Raw genomic sequence first — 13,643 nt, forward strand, 5'->3', positions numbered from 1 at the left:
TTCTGTCTGGGAGCATCTGGAGCTATGTGAACAGATGATGACCTCTTTTGACATTAAAAATAATCAGAATTGCATAGAATATGCCAAATGGACGTTCTCTCCAAGGTACTACAGCTTTTTTGCTGGGCTAGAAGACCAGAACCATACCAAGTGGACCACCTACAAGGCGCCCATCTTGAAGCACTTCTCCATGCACAGAAACCCCCAGGAGGCCCGCAGGACTGCCTACAATCTCCAGTGTGGAGAGGATCAGGCCCCAAGAGAATGTGTTCAGGAGCTAAAACGGGTATTTGCACAAACTACTAGGGGGGTGCGCACAAATAGTAGGGAATTCATAAATACCTATTTTCATTCACTCCCAAAATACATCATGACACAGTTGGTAAGATATTTTCATGATGACAGGACCCTGGACTGGGTAATAGAGCAAGGTACCCAGATCTATGAGGTCCAATAATGTGTAGAAAACAAAAATCCAACCAAAACCCCCAAACCAACCAACACCCTTGTATCTGCCAAGGTGGCAGAGGTGAAGGTTGCCCCCATTTTGGACCTAGAAATGGGGGGGCCTAAAAATACACCTTCTCAAAGCCAACCCAATCAGAGGCAAAAAAGATCCTCTGATCAATGACAAGCAGGTGGTAGTCAGGTAGGGCACCCCACAAATGTGCCCTCTAACTCTGCCAATTATATCAGCCCTCGGTATAAGGGCAACAGACCCATCTTGGGGTATGCGTGGACTCCCCCGGCCCAGTGGGGGGGATCCAGTCAGGAGAATACTGCCCCAGGAAACATCCCTTCAAACTTTCCTCAGGAGGGCAGTAATCCTCCAAATCCTGGTTTATGTTTCTTCCCCCGGTACCTTCAAAACCCCAATATGCAGGTCAACTCTCCTTACTCTCCCCACTTTCAGGAGTCCAGACCACTAAATCCAGGAGAGGGAAGGCCAAGGGTGGAGGGTTACCAGGGGAACCCCCAGTACCCAGGTTTCTCCGGGGGAGAAGGGATAGTTACCCTTCCCGATAGCAACCCAGAGTGGATTTAAGACCCCTCTACCAGCCGCAGCAGGTGTCCCAACTGGAGCACCAGGTACAGAGCCTGACTCAAGATCTGGGTCACCTGTTGAGGGCTCAGCAGAACCCACAGATGAATATGGCAGTTAAGAATAACTCAAACCAAGGGTCTGGCACCCCAGAACAATGACGGGGAGAGAACCCTGATAACCCACCAGTTCCAGAGGAGGAGGCACGGGAGGAAGGGGAATGCAAAGCCCTAGGGGAAGCTTCCTTCCTCACCCATGAAAAGCCCTTAAACAACCCAGAACCGGAACTGAAATCTCCTGCCCCTGAAAATCTGCAACCCAGGGAACAGAGGGTCGGTAGGAGAAACAAAGAGACCAAAAAGATCCATTTTGTGGAGGAAGTCAGTGTCCTCTAGTTTGAAGGGGGAGAATCCTTGGAGGATTCTGGGAAGAAAGCCTTCTCCTACAAGGATGGGGGAATTCCTCCCAAAGAAAAGTGGGTCCCAAGAGACCATAACCCCGACTGGGTAAGGGTGGGACCGATTCAGAATCGCCCATCCCTGAACCCCAGAAATGTCATCCTGTGAATGTAACAGTAACTGAGGTATCCTCCCCACAAACCGGTTCTAGTGACTATCTCCAGGTAATGGGGGACAGCACAGAGCTAAGGGAGAAAGAGGATTCCGAAATTCCATCTATTTCTGGATGCCAAATTTTCTTTACATATTCCTGAACTCTGACACAAAATACTGTCCAAAACCCCACAGTGTTGAAGTCCAAAATAAAGAAACTGACAGCCCAGCTTACCCAAAATGCCCATTTCCTTTGCTTCTTGGAGGAGAAAGAAGGTAGGTTCTATGCCCCCGTCCAAGTGCAAGGGCAATGCGCAATTATAGCACTGATGGACATTGGATCCCAAGCCACTCTTCTGTCAAAAAGGGCCTTTGAGCAGCAAAATTTAGGAAGGGGGAGAGACACCAAATCCTTCTCATTACTGTTCCTTGACAACTCCAGAACTTCGACGGGAATGAAATTCCCATCGAGGGGACTGCAGATCTGGAAATTAAAATTGGGTGACACAAGGTGAAGCACCCGGGAATAGTTGTGACTCAAGACGGAACCCCCTGTCTATTAGGCAATGACCTCCTTAGGAGGTTGTCTCCCCTGATAGACTGTGTGAACAAGATACTCTGGACTCAAACTAACCGGCCAATAAAATTAAAACAAAGCATCAACTATGTCAGTTTAAATGGCACATGCCACATGGTTGAACAAAAATCTGACCAAATTGAGTTCCATTTCCAAAACAATCAAATACCTGACATTACAGTAATTGCTGTAGGACAACAAACTGGTGATGGAAACTCCTCTCCATTCCTGAAAATCAACCTTCATTCCAGTTTCAAGTGCATTCCACACTGGAAGGAAATACCTTGACATTTTTTACTGATCACCAATCAGAAAATCCAAGTCCTTTAGTCAAAAGTGATGAAAAACCAGCTCAAAGTGTGCGTGAATAATGGAAAAAGCTTCATCAGCTAAGTGTTGTTCAGGAAACTTGCAAAAGATCCGACCATTCCCACATTTAAATTGATTGATAAGCGGGAAATGGGCATGGTAACTCCCAATTCCAAACCCCTCCTGCTTAACAGGTGTATGCTAAAAATGTCGATAGCTGATAAAAGCATAGAGCATAATTGTTGGGTCGTGCGAGTTGTCCCTTGTGCATTTTATTTAGGTAGTGACATTCTCAATCGGTTTGCACTTAATTTTGATCTTATCAATTACAAGGCCTGGTCCCGAATGGGGGGGCAACCCTATGAGCTTTGATGATTCCGAAAAGGTTTTTTGGTTAGTTCAATTGCTACCATATGCAGTTGAAGTTTAAATTGGAGAGGAGGTCACCATCCCAGAACTGACCTGACAATTCCCACTTGACTTAAAAATTGAGAGGACAGAAACTTCAAAATCTAGATGCTTATGTACACCTCAATGCCCACCTTCAACAGCAGGGGTTGGGGTGAAACCCAACACCATTAGTTAACGTAGAACACAACACCAATCCAATATTGTTGGATAACAGCAACCCTAGGAGTATCACTCTGGGCGCAGGCACCATTATTGGAATGGCGGTTGATGACCAGCATTTCTCAATGGACTTAGGGAATTAAATTATAAGACCAGTCCCCAATGACTGCTATGACTGTGACATCGCCAGAAAGGATCTTCACCCGGCAAGGGGGTAATTTCCTTGTGTACTCTTCCTGCCCTTACGGGGGGAAGAGGTGACCTGTGACATCAGGAAGGATGAGGTGATATTTCAGGTCCTCAATGACTGGCTCTCCTGCCTGAAACCCTCTGTCCGGGTCAATGCCCTCACCAGAGATCTCTCCACACAGCTGGAGGAGGCTGCTGAGATCGCAAAACCTGAAGCCTTTCCAGGCGTCAGACAGATGTTTGAAGAACGGGTCAACCTTGCTGATGCCTTTGAGACCGAGGAACAAAAGCAAAAGTTGAAACAGGTGTTTTTAGATTTTCAAGATATCTTTGCTGTGGACTCGTAAGACTGCAGTCGCACCAGGATACATACAGAATGACTCCTGTATTCGTGAAGCAATATGCTTGCCTCTCGTATCTATGGAGTCCCTTACAGAAATTATAAAAAACCTAGCGTCCCATGGGATAATTCATCCAATCCACAGTACCTTTAATAATCCGGTACTGGGGATTTTAAAACCAAATGGCCAATGGAGACTTTGCGCAGACATTAGGGAGCTGAACAAATGGGTCCACATTTCCCGATGGCCTCTTCCCTACATTGACCAGGGACTTGCCCAGATCCATGGGTCAAAGATGTACACTGCCATTGATCTGACCAACAGATATTGGACAGTACCCGTCAGTAGGGAGGACCAGTACAAGCTGGACTTTACCTTCTGGGGACAGCAGTGCATATGGACCTGGACTCCCTTCAGATACATAAACTCTGGCAATTAATTCAACATATTCCTACACAAGGCCATGCCGACTTGGGTGAAAGGGGTAACTTGGCCTATGTGGATGATGTCTTGATTAAAATCTCAACTGTGGAGAACACATAGCAGAAATCTGCTATGTTCTGACTCAGTTGAGGGTTGCAGGAGCAAAACTGTCCTTCCAGAAGGCACAGTGGTGTAGGACCTGTGTCAACTTCTTGGGACATGAAATCACCCCTGAGGGTCGCTGTCACCAGGCGAAGAAAGTGGAAGCACTACTAAAACTGAAAGACCCCACAACTCTGCGTGAACTAAGGATCCTTCTTGGACTGACCAATTAGAGTAGGAAATTCATTGAGGATTACGCAGAGGTCACAAGACCCCTGGTCCATCTGTTAAAGGGGAGGGTGAAGTGGGAGTGGGGTCCAGAACAAGTCGAGGCAGTAAAACAACTCAAAAGAAGTCTTTCACAGGCGCCATCTCTAGCTTATCGCATCAAAAACAAGGAGTTCTTCTTGGAGACAGGGTTCTCGAAAATATGCTTAACAGCAGTATTAAAATCATGCCAAAGTCAATAGTCATTTCCTATGCAAGTAAGTCTTTATTCTCTGTGGAGGAAAAATTCAACGATTGTGAGAAGGCACTCCTGGCAAAGGTGTGGGCATTGAAAAATTACTGGCCGTTCATCCAGGGGGAGTACATCATAGTGGAGACTACTCACCAGCCTTTGCAATACCTCCAAAGTGACTGAATCCGGGCAGGAAATATAAGTAATTCCAGAATGACTTCATGGATTCTGTCCATGCAAGGCTTTCCTATGGAGGTCAGATATGGCCAAAACAAGAAGAGTCCCCTCGTGCAAGGTTTGACTGACTTGCATGATTGTGCCAGAGAAAACTGTCAAGGACGAAAGTCTCACAACCCAAGACAACATGGAGGTGTACCTGAATTCCCCGCACAAGGTCTATGAAGAAGACACGTGCAATGGGATGCCCACAGTTTATGTGGACGGGTTCTCCTACCATGTTGACAACAACAGGGAAAAGGAAAAGGTTGCCGGCGGTAAGAATGCCTGAGTGAATGATACCCGGAGCCCTCCGCTGGGTACAAGATCGGTCCCTGCAGTAGTCAGATGGTGGAGTTGATGGCAGTTCACCAGGCCATTCTCACTGCCGTGCAACACCGACTCCACGAACTGGTCATAATCACTGATTCAGATTATGTATGGAATAGGTTTTTGGAGCATCAGCAAAACTGGAAAACCAGAGGCATGCTGTGTGCAAATAATAAGCCACTTAAACATGGCAAGCTCATGTAAAATATTGATGATCTGGTCACCTGTAATGGGATGACCATCTATTGGAAAAAGATTAAGGGTCATTCCAAAATAGAGGGACCAGACAAAACTGGAAATGACCTGGTTGATCCGTTGGCCAAAACCAGAGGCATCCAGGGGGATCTCCTTGAGATCGAGTCCCTGTTGGGTGAAATCCCGGTCACTGCTGTCAATAGGTCAAAGACACTTAGTCACAATGAACTCTCAACTGCCCAGTGGAGAAAGGAGACCCCGAGATGCTGATTTAATTATGGCACAAAAAGGGGATCCGATTACTGGGAAATGTTACCAACACATTGAGGACCCCGTGAACTTTCCTCTGACTGAAACTGATTACATTGGGAAAGAGGACCTCAGGGTGTTGATGAAGTTTCCCAAAATGTTCCAAATCCAAGACGGTTTGTTGGTAAGGAGATCCATCTCTGGATGTGACCAGTGGGTGGTACCTACTTTTTTCTGAAGCCTGATGCTCAGTCGCACCCATGACGCAGCCACAGCCAGTCATCGGGGGTTTCACACTACTTTAGAAATCTTGCGGTAGGTTGCCTACTGGCCACACATGGGGCAGGACCTCGACCAATATTTGAAGGGATGTCTTGTGTGTGCACAATTTCAGCCAAGTTCACTCTCACACAGAGCTCCCCTCCAGAAGAGGGGGATGACACTGTCTTGGTCAGATTTACAAATAGATTTCATCGGGCCCGTGATTCGCTCCTCTAGGCGGAACAAGTACATGTTAACATTAACATGCGTGTTTACCAAATGGGTGGAATGTCTCCCAGCCCCAAATTGCAAGGCAGAAACAGCGGCTGCCCTGGTGATCAGCCACATCTTCTTGCATTTTGGCCTTCCCAAAGTATTGAGTCAGACCAAGGAAGTCACTTCACCAGCGAAGTGATGAACAAGATGTGGGAGATACTTGTGGTAAAAAGGAAACTCCATATTGCATACCGGCAATCCTCTATTGGGGGAGTTCAGAGGTACAATAAAACCATTTTGAGCATTCTTAAGAAGTTTGTGGCAGACTCTGGGCCAAGTAGGGACTTCCCATGACCGCTTTCCTGATGGCCATCAGATCTACACCATCTACTGTGACCAGAATGTCTCCATTTGAGCTAATGACTGGACAAAAATGGTGCAACCTCAGCATATGCTCTATAGAACACAAGAGCAGACTTGATAAATGCCTCCACAACACATGAATATGTTGAGAATCTAAGAAAACACCTTCAGCGTGCTTTTGCATATGCTCAGCGGAATCTGGAGAAATCGGCGTACAGGATGAAAACCCACTATGACTTAAAAACGACTAAAAAAGAATACCAAGTAGGAGACAGGGTCTACTTGTACAATTTTCAGAGCAACCAGACTAAGGAGAGAAAATTCCTCCCCTCCTGGCGCGGTCCCTTTGAAATTGTAGACAAAATTTCACCTGTCGCCTACAGAATCCACATCCCCAAAGGAGAGCTGTCAGATGAGAAATGTGTCCACATCAATCAGTTAAAAAGTTGTCACCCCAGACGTACTTTACAGCTGATTGATGAGCCAAAGGAAAATCAAACAGAGGAGACAGCGGAAGAATGAGTAGAAAGGAAAAGAAAAAGCCGAGAGAGGTATTGAGATACATAGATATATTTATGTAACAGGGAGTATTTTCCTTTAGTGTTACTGTAATAATGAAAAAAAAATGTGTTTTAAAAATCAGATGGTTGTTGTTGTCCAGTGTAGTATTCTTCTTGGCATGATGGTAAAGATGAGAAATGTTTATGTCCTAGAACTCGTAAGTTGTAATTATTGACCCACTGTTGTAGATCTTACAGGAAGACTGTAATTTAAATATCCTAAAACCTGTCTTTATCTATCTCCTATTAGATGATTAACTTCATTACTTCCTAGTCTGGCGAGGACCTCCCCGGGGACGTGGAAAGGGAAGGAAGGAAAGGAGGTGCCGCTTCATACCCTCCAACCGAAAGACGGAAGAAAATTCTGGTGTGCCGCTCCCTGATGAAAGAGAAATCCATCAAATGAACCCCACTCTGCCCTACTCTCCCTCAACAAGAAGTCATGGCAGAGCAGGGGGGGGTGATCTGTGGGGTACATTTAAGGCCTAAGGCAGAACCCCCTACAACAAAAACTGCATTTCAGCAGTCACCCAAAAATGGCTGTGCTTTTATCTGCTGAGCACATATGGGGCGAGAGTTGAACACAGCCACCCCAAGAATAGCTGCATTTCGTTGTCATTCACGTGAATACAGAGAAAACAACTGTAATTCATAATGTCTGTGCATTGCTGTTCTGTCATTCAAATATTCAAGGCTGCATAGGAAAATGACCTACAATTTAAACGGCATTGCACTGGTGCTACTTTCATTTCAAACATCACACAGTTTTGTTCTATTAAAACACAGCCCTGTCCGTGTGTTTCATTTTGAACACCATCAAATAAGGCCATCCCTCCCAGAACTGAATTGTTTCATCAGTAAAGTCCATGAAAAGTAAAAGAATTCTGCGTCAAGTCCGCACGGCTTTGATTTACTTTTTGAAATAAACCAACACAGAAAATTACTTTGGGAAATCTAAATATGAGAGAATACTGTAGCTCACACAGAAACACTATTGTACATGTGGGGAGAGGGGCTGTAAAGATATGTATATTGTGCTCTGTCCCCCCCAAAGACAAATCATCCTGGCTGAGGCCCAGGAGTTTCTGTCAAACCAGTTTGGCAGCAAGGCTAATTTTGCACCTAGCAGTGACACCTGACAGTGTGATAATTATAGATTCTCCCTGACTGCCAGGGAGAACTGCTCCCAAGGACTAAGGATGGGGTGAAGCTCTTTGTTTTGCCTCGGAGGTGTGATTTGCTCTACATTCCTTCCGATTATCCACTGGAGGACTTCAAAGGGGAGTCATGGAAACCCTTGTGCAAGCTGACCCAGGGAAGACAATTTGGATTGTGGGGGTGGCAGCGCCACCCACATCTTTGGCAAATCCACCTCACTGACAATGCAGGACATTTATACTTCAAGCCATTTTTCCCCACAATCTGAATAGGCAGTAATGTGATATTATGACAAATTTAATGTGATTTTTGGACAAGCACAATAAGACTATGGCAAACAAAATGTAATTCTGGGGGAAGCATAAAGGGCAAAGATATTAAACTTGGGGAAAATATGGCAGATACTATTATGCTTATGTGGAGCCATTTGCAAAATGTTATGTTTCTCCCGAAAACAGCGAAATTGTGCCCAAGGGCGAAGCAACATCGCACAGAATTGGTGTTAAAAAACTGCATATTTCTTGTGAAATATGTGGCATGCCTATCTGATTTTTATGAAGATGACTATTGTAAATAGGACGTTTTGTTCCATAACCCACTTTTGTGAAAAATAGGCTTGTGAGACAAAGGGAGTCCTAAAAGTACACACACACAAGGTGAGGTCACTTCCCTGGAACCAATCAGCCCGGAGGGAGGAGGCAACACCCGTAGCCTGGCCTATCCCATGCAAGCGGTAGGTCCAGAATATTTGCGCCCAGATTGTAAAATTCTATGATGTCACTCTGCCTATATAAGGGGTAGAGAGGGCGACACAGGAAGATTCAACATTCAAAATTCACCTTTTAAGATTCCAAGACTCCAGAACCAGGTCCAGAGGCAGCTGACCCAGATCCAGGCAGAATCGCCTATCCAGAACCACATTCATCCCAATAATGCAGGCAGAAAGGAGGAAAGGCTGCTGATCCCTTTAAGGGAATCCAGTCACCAGACCCTTTGCCCAGCTGACCCAGTAACCAGATTTGACCCTGCTGCCTATGACCAGATTCTTGGCCCACTGTCCAGAGACCTTGCAGGCTGTCCAAATGGCCCAACTCAAGTATGCCTTGTAAGTATTCAAATAAAAAAGGGGGTCCTGGGAGACTCTCTGACAGACATTAGTACTGGTTACAAGAGCCTTACCCAGAGTCTTTAGCTCACTATCTTTCACAGAGAAGAAATATCCCAAACATATCAGTCTTTGTCCTGCCCTGGGGCAGTCCAGCACCAAAATGATAGGCAAGAGTACCAACAGCTACCCCAGACACGTGTTTCAGTCTGGTTGAACCTCATCAGTAGGGTGTAGCTGTGCCTCTCTAAGAATAGTGAGCAAGGGGTCCACGTCTGGATTCCCCTAGTAACTTAGGGTGAGACCCAAAGTTACTTGAAATATGCAAATAAAATAAAAAAGGGTGTCCTGGGAGACTCTCTGCCAGACTATTCCTAGAGAGGTGGCAGAGAGTCTTAGGAGCGGAGGTTTTAAGTGCAATAATCTTCTATCACATGTCGCATTGCATTCTGTTAGTATATGTTTTAGAGTTTCAACTTCTGTATCGCTTTTGCATAAACAACAGAATTTTCGATGTGGTAGAATGATTTTACGCTTCACTTGCACCTCTTGAGTAGGCCAAAGATTTAATCTTATTCTCAGGAAGTCCGATCTATGTTGCATTGATGGTGTCTTGATCATATAAGATTCAGCAAGACTATATTTTGCTCTGATTTTCATCTGAATCATAAAAATAAATAAATATTTCTTTGTTGCACACCGGCCTGGTTCATGGCCCATTGCAACATGGAGTGCTTGTTAAGGTGTGTGTGAGACGGATTGGGTGCCCCTTCAAGAAAGAACCCAGGGTTCAAATAAAAATAAAAAGGCGTGTTTTATTGTGCGCCACCTTCCGTGTCAATGGAACAAGTCTCTGGCTGGAGGATGCCGTCTCATAAAATCTGTTACAGCTTCCCCCTTCTCTTCGCACCACCACCTCTTCTTATACGCAGGGCCCCACACCCTAGATCCAGGGTATTCTCCTCCCTTTTCTATTGACTTCTTCTCCTTCTCCTTCTCCTTCTCCTTCTCCTCTCTTGATTTGGGGTATACTTCCCCTTCTACATCTGCCACCTCTTCCTTGCAGTTTCAGAGTGCAAGACTCTAGGCTTGGGGTATTTGGGGTATTCTGCCCTCTCCTCTGCTTGCCTCCACTTGCTCGGGTTCCCAGCATCCTCTAGCCCTCTTGCATACCTGTGGCTTCAGTCCACGAGAGTGTCTGCCTTTTTTCAACTTCCTCCTTCAGCCACGGGACTCATGTGGCTTACAGTGGCTCGGCTTGGCCTGTGGCAGCTCCACAGATCCAGCTTTCCATTTTTGAGTTGTGTCGCTTTCCTTGACTCGAGATCACCTGCCGCCATTGTCCGCCAGCCTGACGTCCCAGCCAGTACTTCGGGACCGGCTCTGGATGCCTCGACCTCTCCATGGGCATCCTGGCATTCACAGGTGCAGCATGTCCCTGTTGTAGGTCCTTCTTCACTTTGTATTTGTTCATTGGGCTGAGCCAGATTGAATAGGCAGGACTGCTCATTGCAGTTCCACAGGGTGCTCTTCTGCACTCCTCACATTTTATTCATCGCAGATTCTTGAGGGTTCCATGGCCATTCTTCTTTGTCTCAGTATAAACAGGAGGTCATACTTCTACCTTGTTTGCATACATAGAAGTACTGAGGACCTTAATTATTTGGAGAGTGTAAGAGGGTGAAGGAGTTGGAATAGTGGTATGGATATACCGCATCTCTTCTAGAGTGTCATCCCCTATCCCTTGAAGGGTTTTTCACCCCATTGATCCTCCTGCAGTGCACAGCCCCAAGCGGGATTATTGGACTGTGACAACAGTGCCCTAGTCACATGAGAAGGGCTCTCCTCCAAGGGAAACGGGCAACATCCTGGGATTCGTCACATGTGCCACTGACAAACTAAATTCGCATAAGGTGCAAACAAAATACACTACACAACCAATGCCAACTTCACAGACACATCATGCGCCAATGTGTTATACTAGCAAAACACAGGTCTTAATGCGCTTCCAGAGTTGCAAAACACGTTCCAACTCATGGATGCAAAGATAGAAAAGATGCAGCAGTCAAGGTAATGAGACAGGGGAATAAAAGGCCATTAAAATACCACAATGTTCAAAAAGGATATTTTATGAGGATGGAAAAGGGACTAAAATGGCCTGTCCAATCTCTGGGGTCCAAAGATGGACCAGGGGGGACAGATACCAAGCAATAATATATTTTCAAATGTCTTGGTGGTTCGATGTCATCGAACCAGGATTCTCCGCATCCTAATTGAGTTATTTTTGGTTCGAGGATGTGGCAGTTATAATGGTCAAGCAGCAAGCTGGCATTGAGTTGATGTTGAAGAGAAGGAAGCTGTGGTCCTGAAGCATCTACTCGAACTGTATGGATCAGGCAGTCACCAGGTTTGGTCAGCGGTCGAAGTTCGATGGCATTGAGCTCGTACCGGGATGCAGAGGCTCAGGGGTCTCCATTTGTTGGACACCAGGGTGGGGTCAATTGACTTACAGAAGCAGCGATGAAGAAGGTGCTGCTTCAAACAGTGACTCAAACAATGTAATCAGCAGTACTCATTGGATCTATCTGAGATAACAGCGCGCTTCAGCTGGTATAGGGGCAAATTGAGTCGAATAGCAAATGGCAGTTTGGAGAGCGATGAATGCCAAAGTCCTCTTTGAAGGTTCCTCTGGGTTCCCTCAGCGTCAAACATGCTTGAACCATAGCTCACAGTGGGATGATGTCAAAAACAAGAGGATCTTGGCTGTTCGGGCTTTCAGTAGCTGTGAGTCCCACTCCAGAGTCTCGAGGGCCAAGGTTAGTCCCTTTCTTGGACTCCCATGCACACGGGAGGATGGCACACACCTTCAGGGTTCCTAGACAACAGGGTAGCTGGCAGAGATGCAAATCTTGTTCCAGCAACAGAGTTCAAACCACATGGTCCATGGGAATCGTTAGGGGACATAGCTCGTCTCTGCCTTGGAACACCTGCCTTCACCTCACAACTGGAGGTCTTAAGAAATTACTACTCTCTCAGCAAGGTCTAGCAAAATCGTCTTCTAGGGTTGGATTGCAGAGGTGATTCAAAGAAATGTTTTAAAGGTACACGTCCACAAGTGATTGAACTAAAGCTAGCCTGCTCTAGGCGTCCAATCCATGCTCTTGGAATAAGTGGACGTTTCCTTTCTGACATCACACCCAAAATGCTTTGTGCTACAGGAAGTGGGGATGGTAGAAAAGAGAGAGGCAGAGAGAAACAAGGTGGCTGAATCTTCCCCCACCTGTACAGATGTCTCCCTGGCTACACTTACTCAATAGAATCAAAGTTGTCAGAAATGTAGCACCCTGGTGTGAGGCATGAATGTGCCCTTTGATTTCTATTTCCAGGCCAGATTCCTGTGGCGTGTCTGTCCCCGGTGAAAGGGTGTTACCTGCCCTTGCAACAGAACACACATAGGCAATCCCCCAACGCCAGTGGGCAGGGGGAGCCTTGTCTGGAACAAATACACATAATCCTTCCACAGCTGAACTGAGACCACAGAGCTGACACGTGTTATATTAATGTAATGTGGCTGGGATAACTATGAGAGATGCTGACCACCATACTCTAGTTCAGGTAAGGCTTATTTGAGCAGTTTAACTTTATACCAGACCAGAATCCCCAGAGTTATGCAATTTCTGTAACAGGGGTGCAGATCTTAAATGCAGAACCTGCTCTACAGAAACATGTCTGTCACTGTGGCTGTCAATAGGGTGTGTGACCTGAACCTGCTCTGTGCCACTGTAGGGCAGATGCTTCCACAAGATTACAGAGGTAGCAGTGAACTTGTGTGCGCTATATTTTTGGCATGGAGTTTTACAAAAGGGAAATCTGATCAGCAGATTTCCCTTCCTGAAATGGAATTACCCACATCATTTCATTTGCTAACACAAATTAAATAAGCCAGGGCCCCCCTAAGTCTTTGCCAGATGGCAATTCCTCACAGTCATGCAGTATTAATATGAAAGAAAAAATAACAATAAAGAGGATGCACAAAAATAAACCTTGACACTCATATTCATGTTTGAGCTCTGAACAGTATAAATCATCATCTTTATAATACTGCAGATAAATAAAGCACACAATTTCTTCTTGCACCTCTGGAAAGCATTTGCTGCATACATGGCTCATGTTTTAAGATCACCAGCAAGTAGAGTTTTGTTTCCCATCTATTTAATAAGAGAACGTTTGATCAGAATCTGCTTCCAAACATCTCCTTAAATGAAAAATGAAAGAAACATTTCTGTAAATCATTGCGCACATGCCCTTAAACTCTATTGGTGTACCTCCAGGGATGGGCCTGTGATGAAATAATTAATTACTTAAAATGAGAACCACTCTCACTTATCTAACAAATGAAGGGCAGTTGTGACCAAGCCATTCACCT

The sequence above is a fragment of the Ambystoma mexicanum genome, chromosome 7q (genome assembly GCF_040938575.1).
Source record: "Ambystoma mexicanum isolate Mex_15411 chromosome 7q, UKY_AmexF1_1, whole genome shotgun sequence".
Lineage (NCBI taxonomy): Eukaryota > Metazoa > Chordata > Amphibia > Caudata > Ambystomatidae > Ambystoma > Ambystoma mexicanum.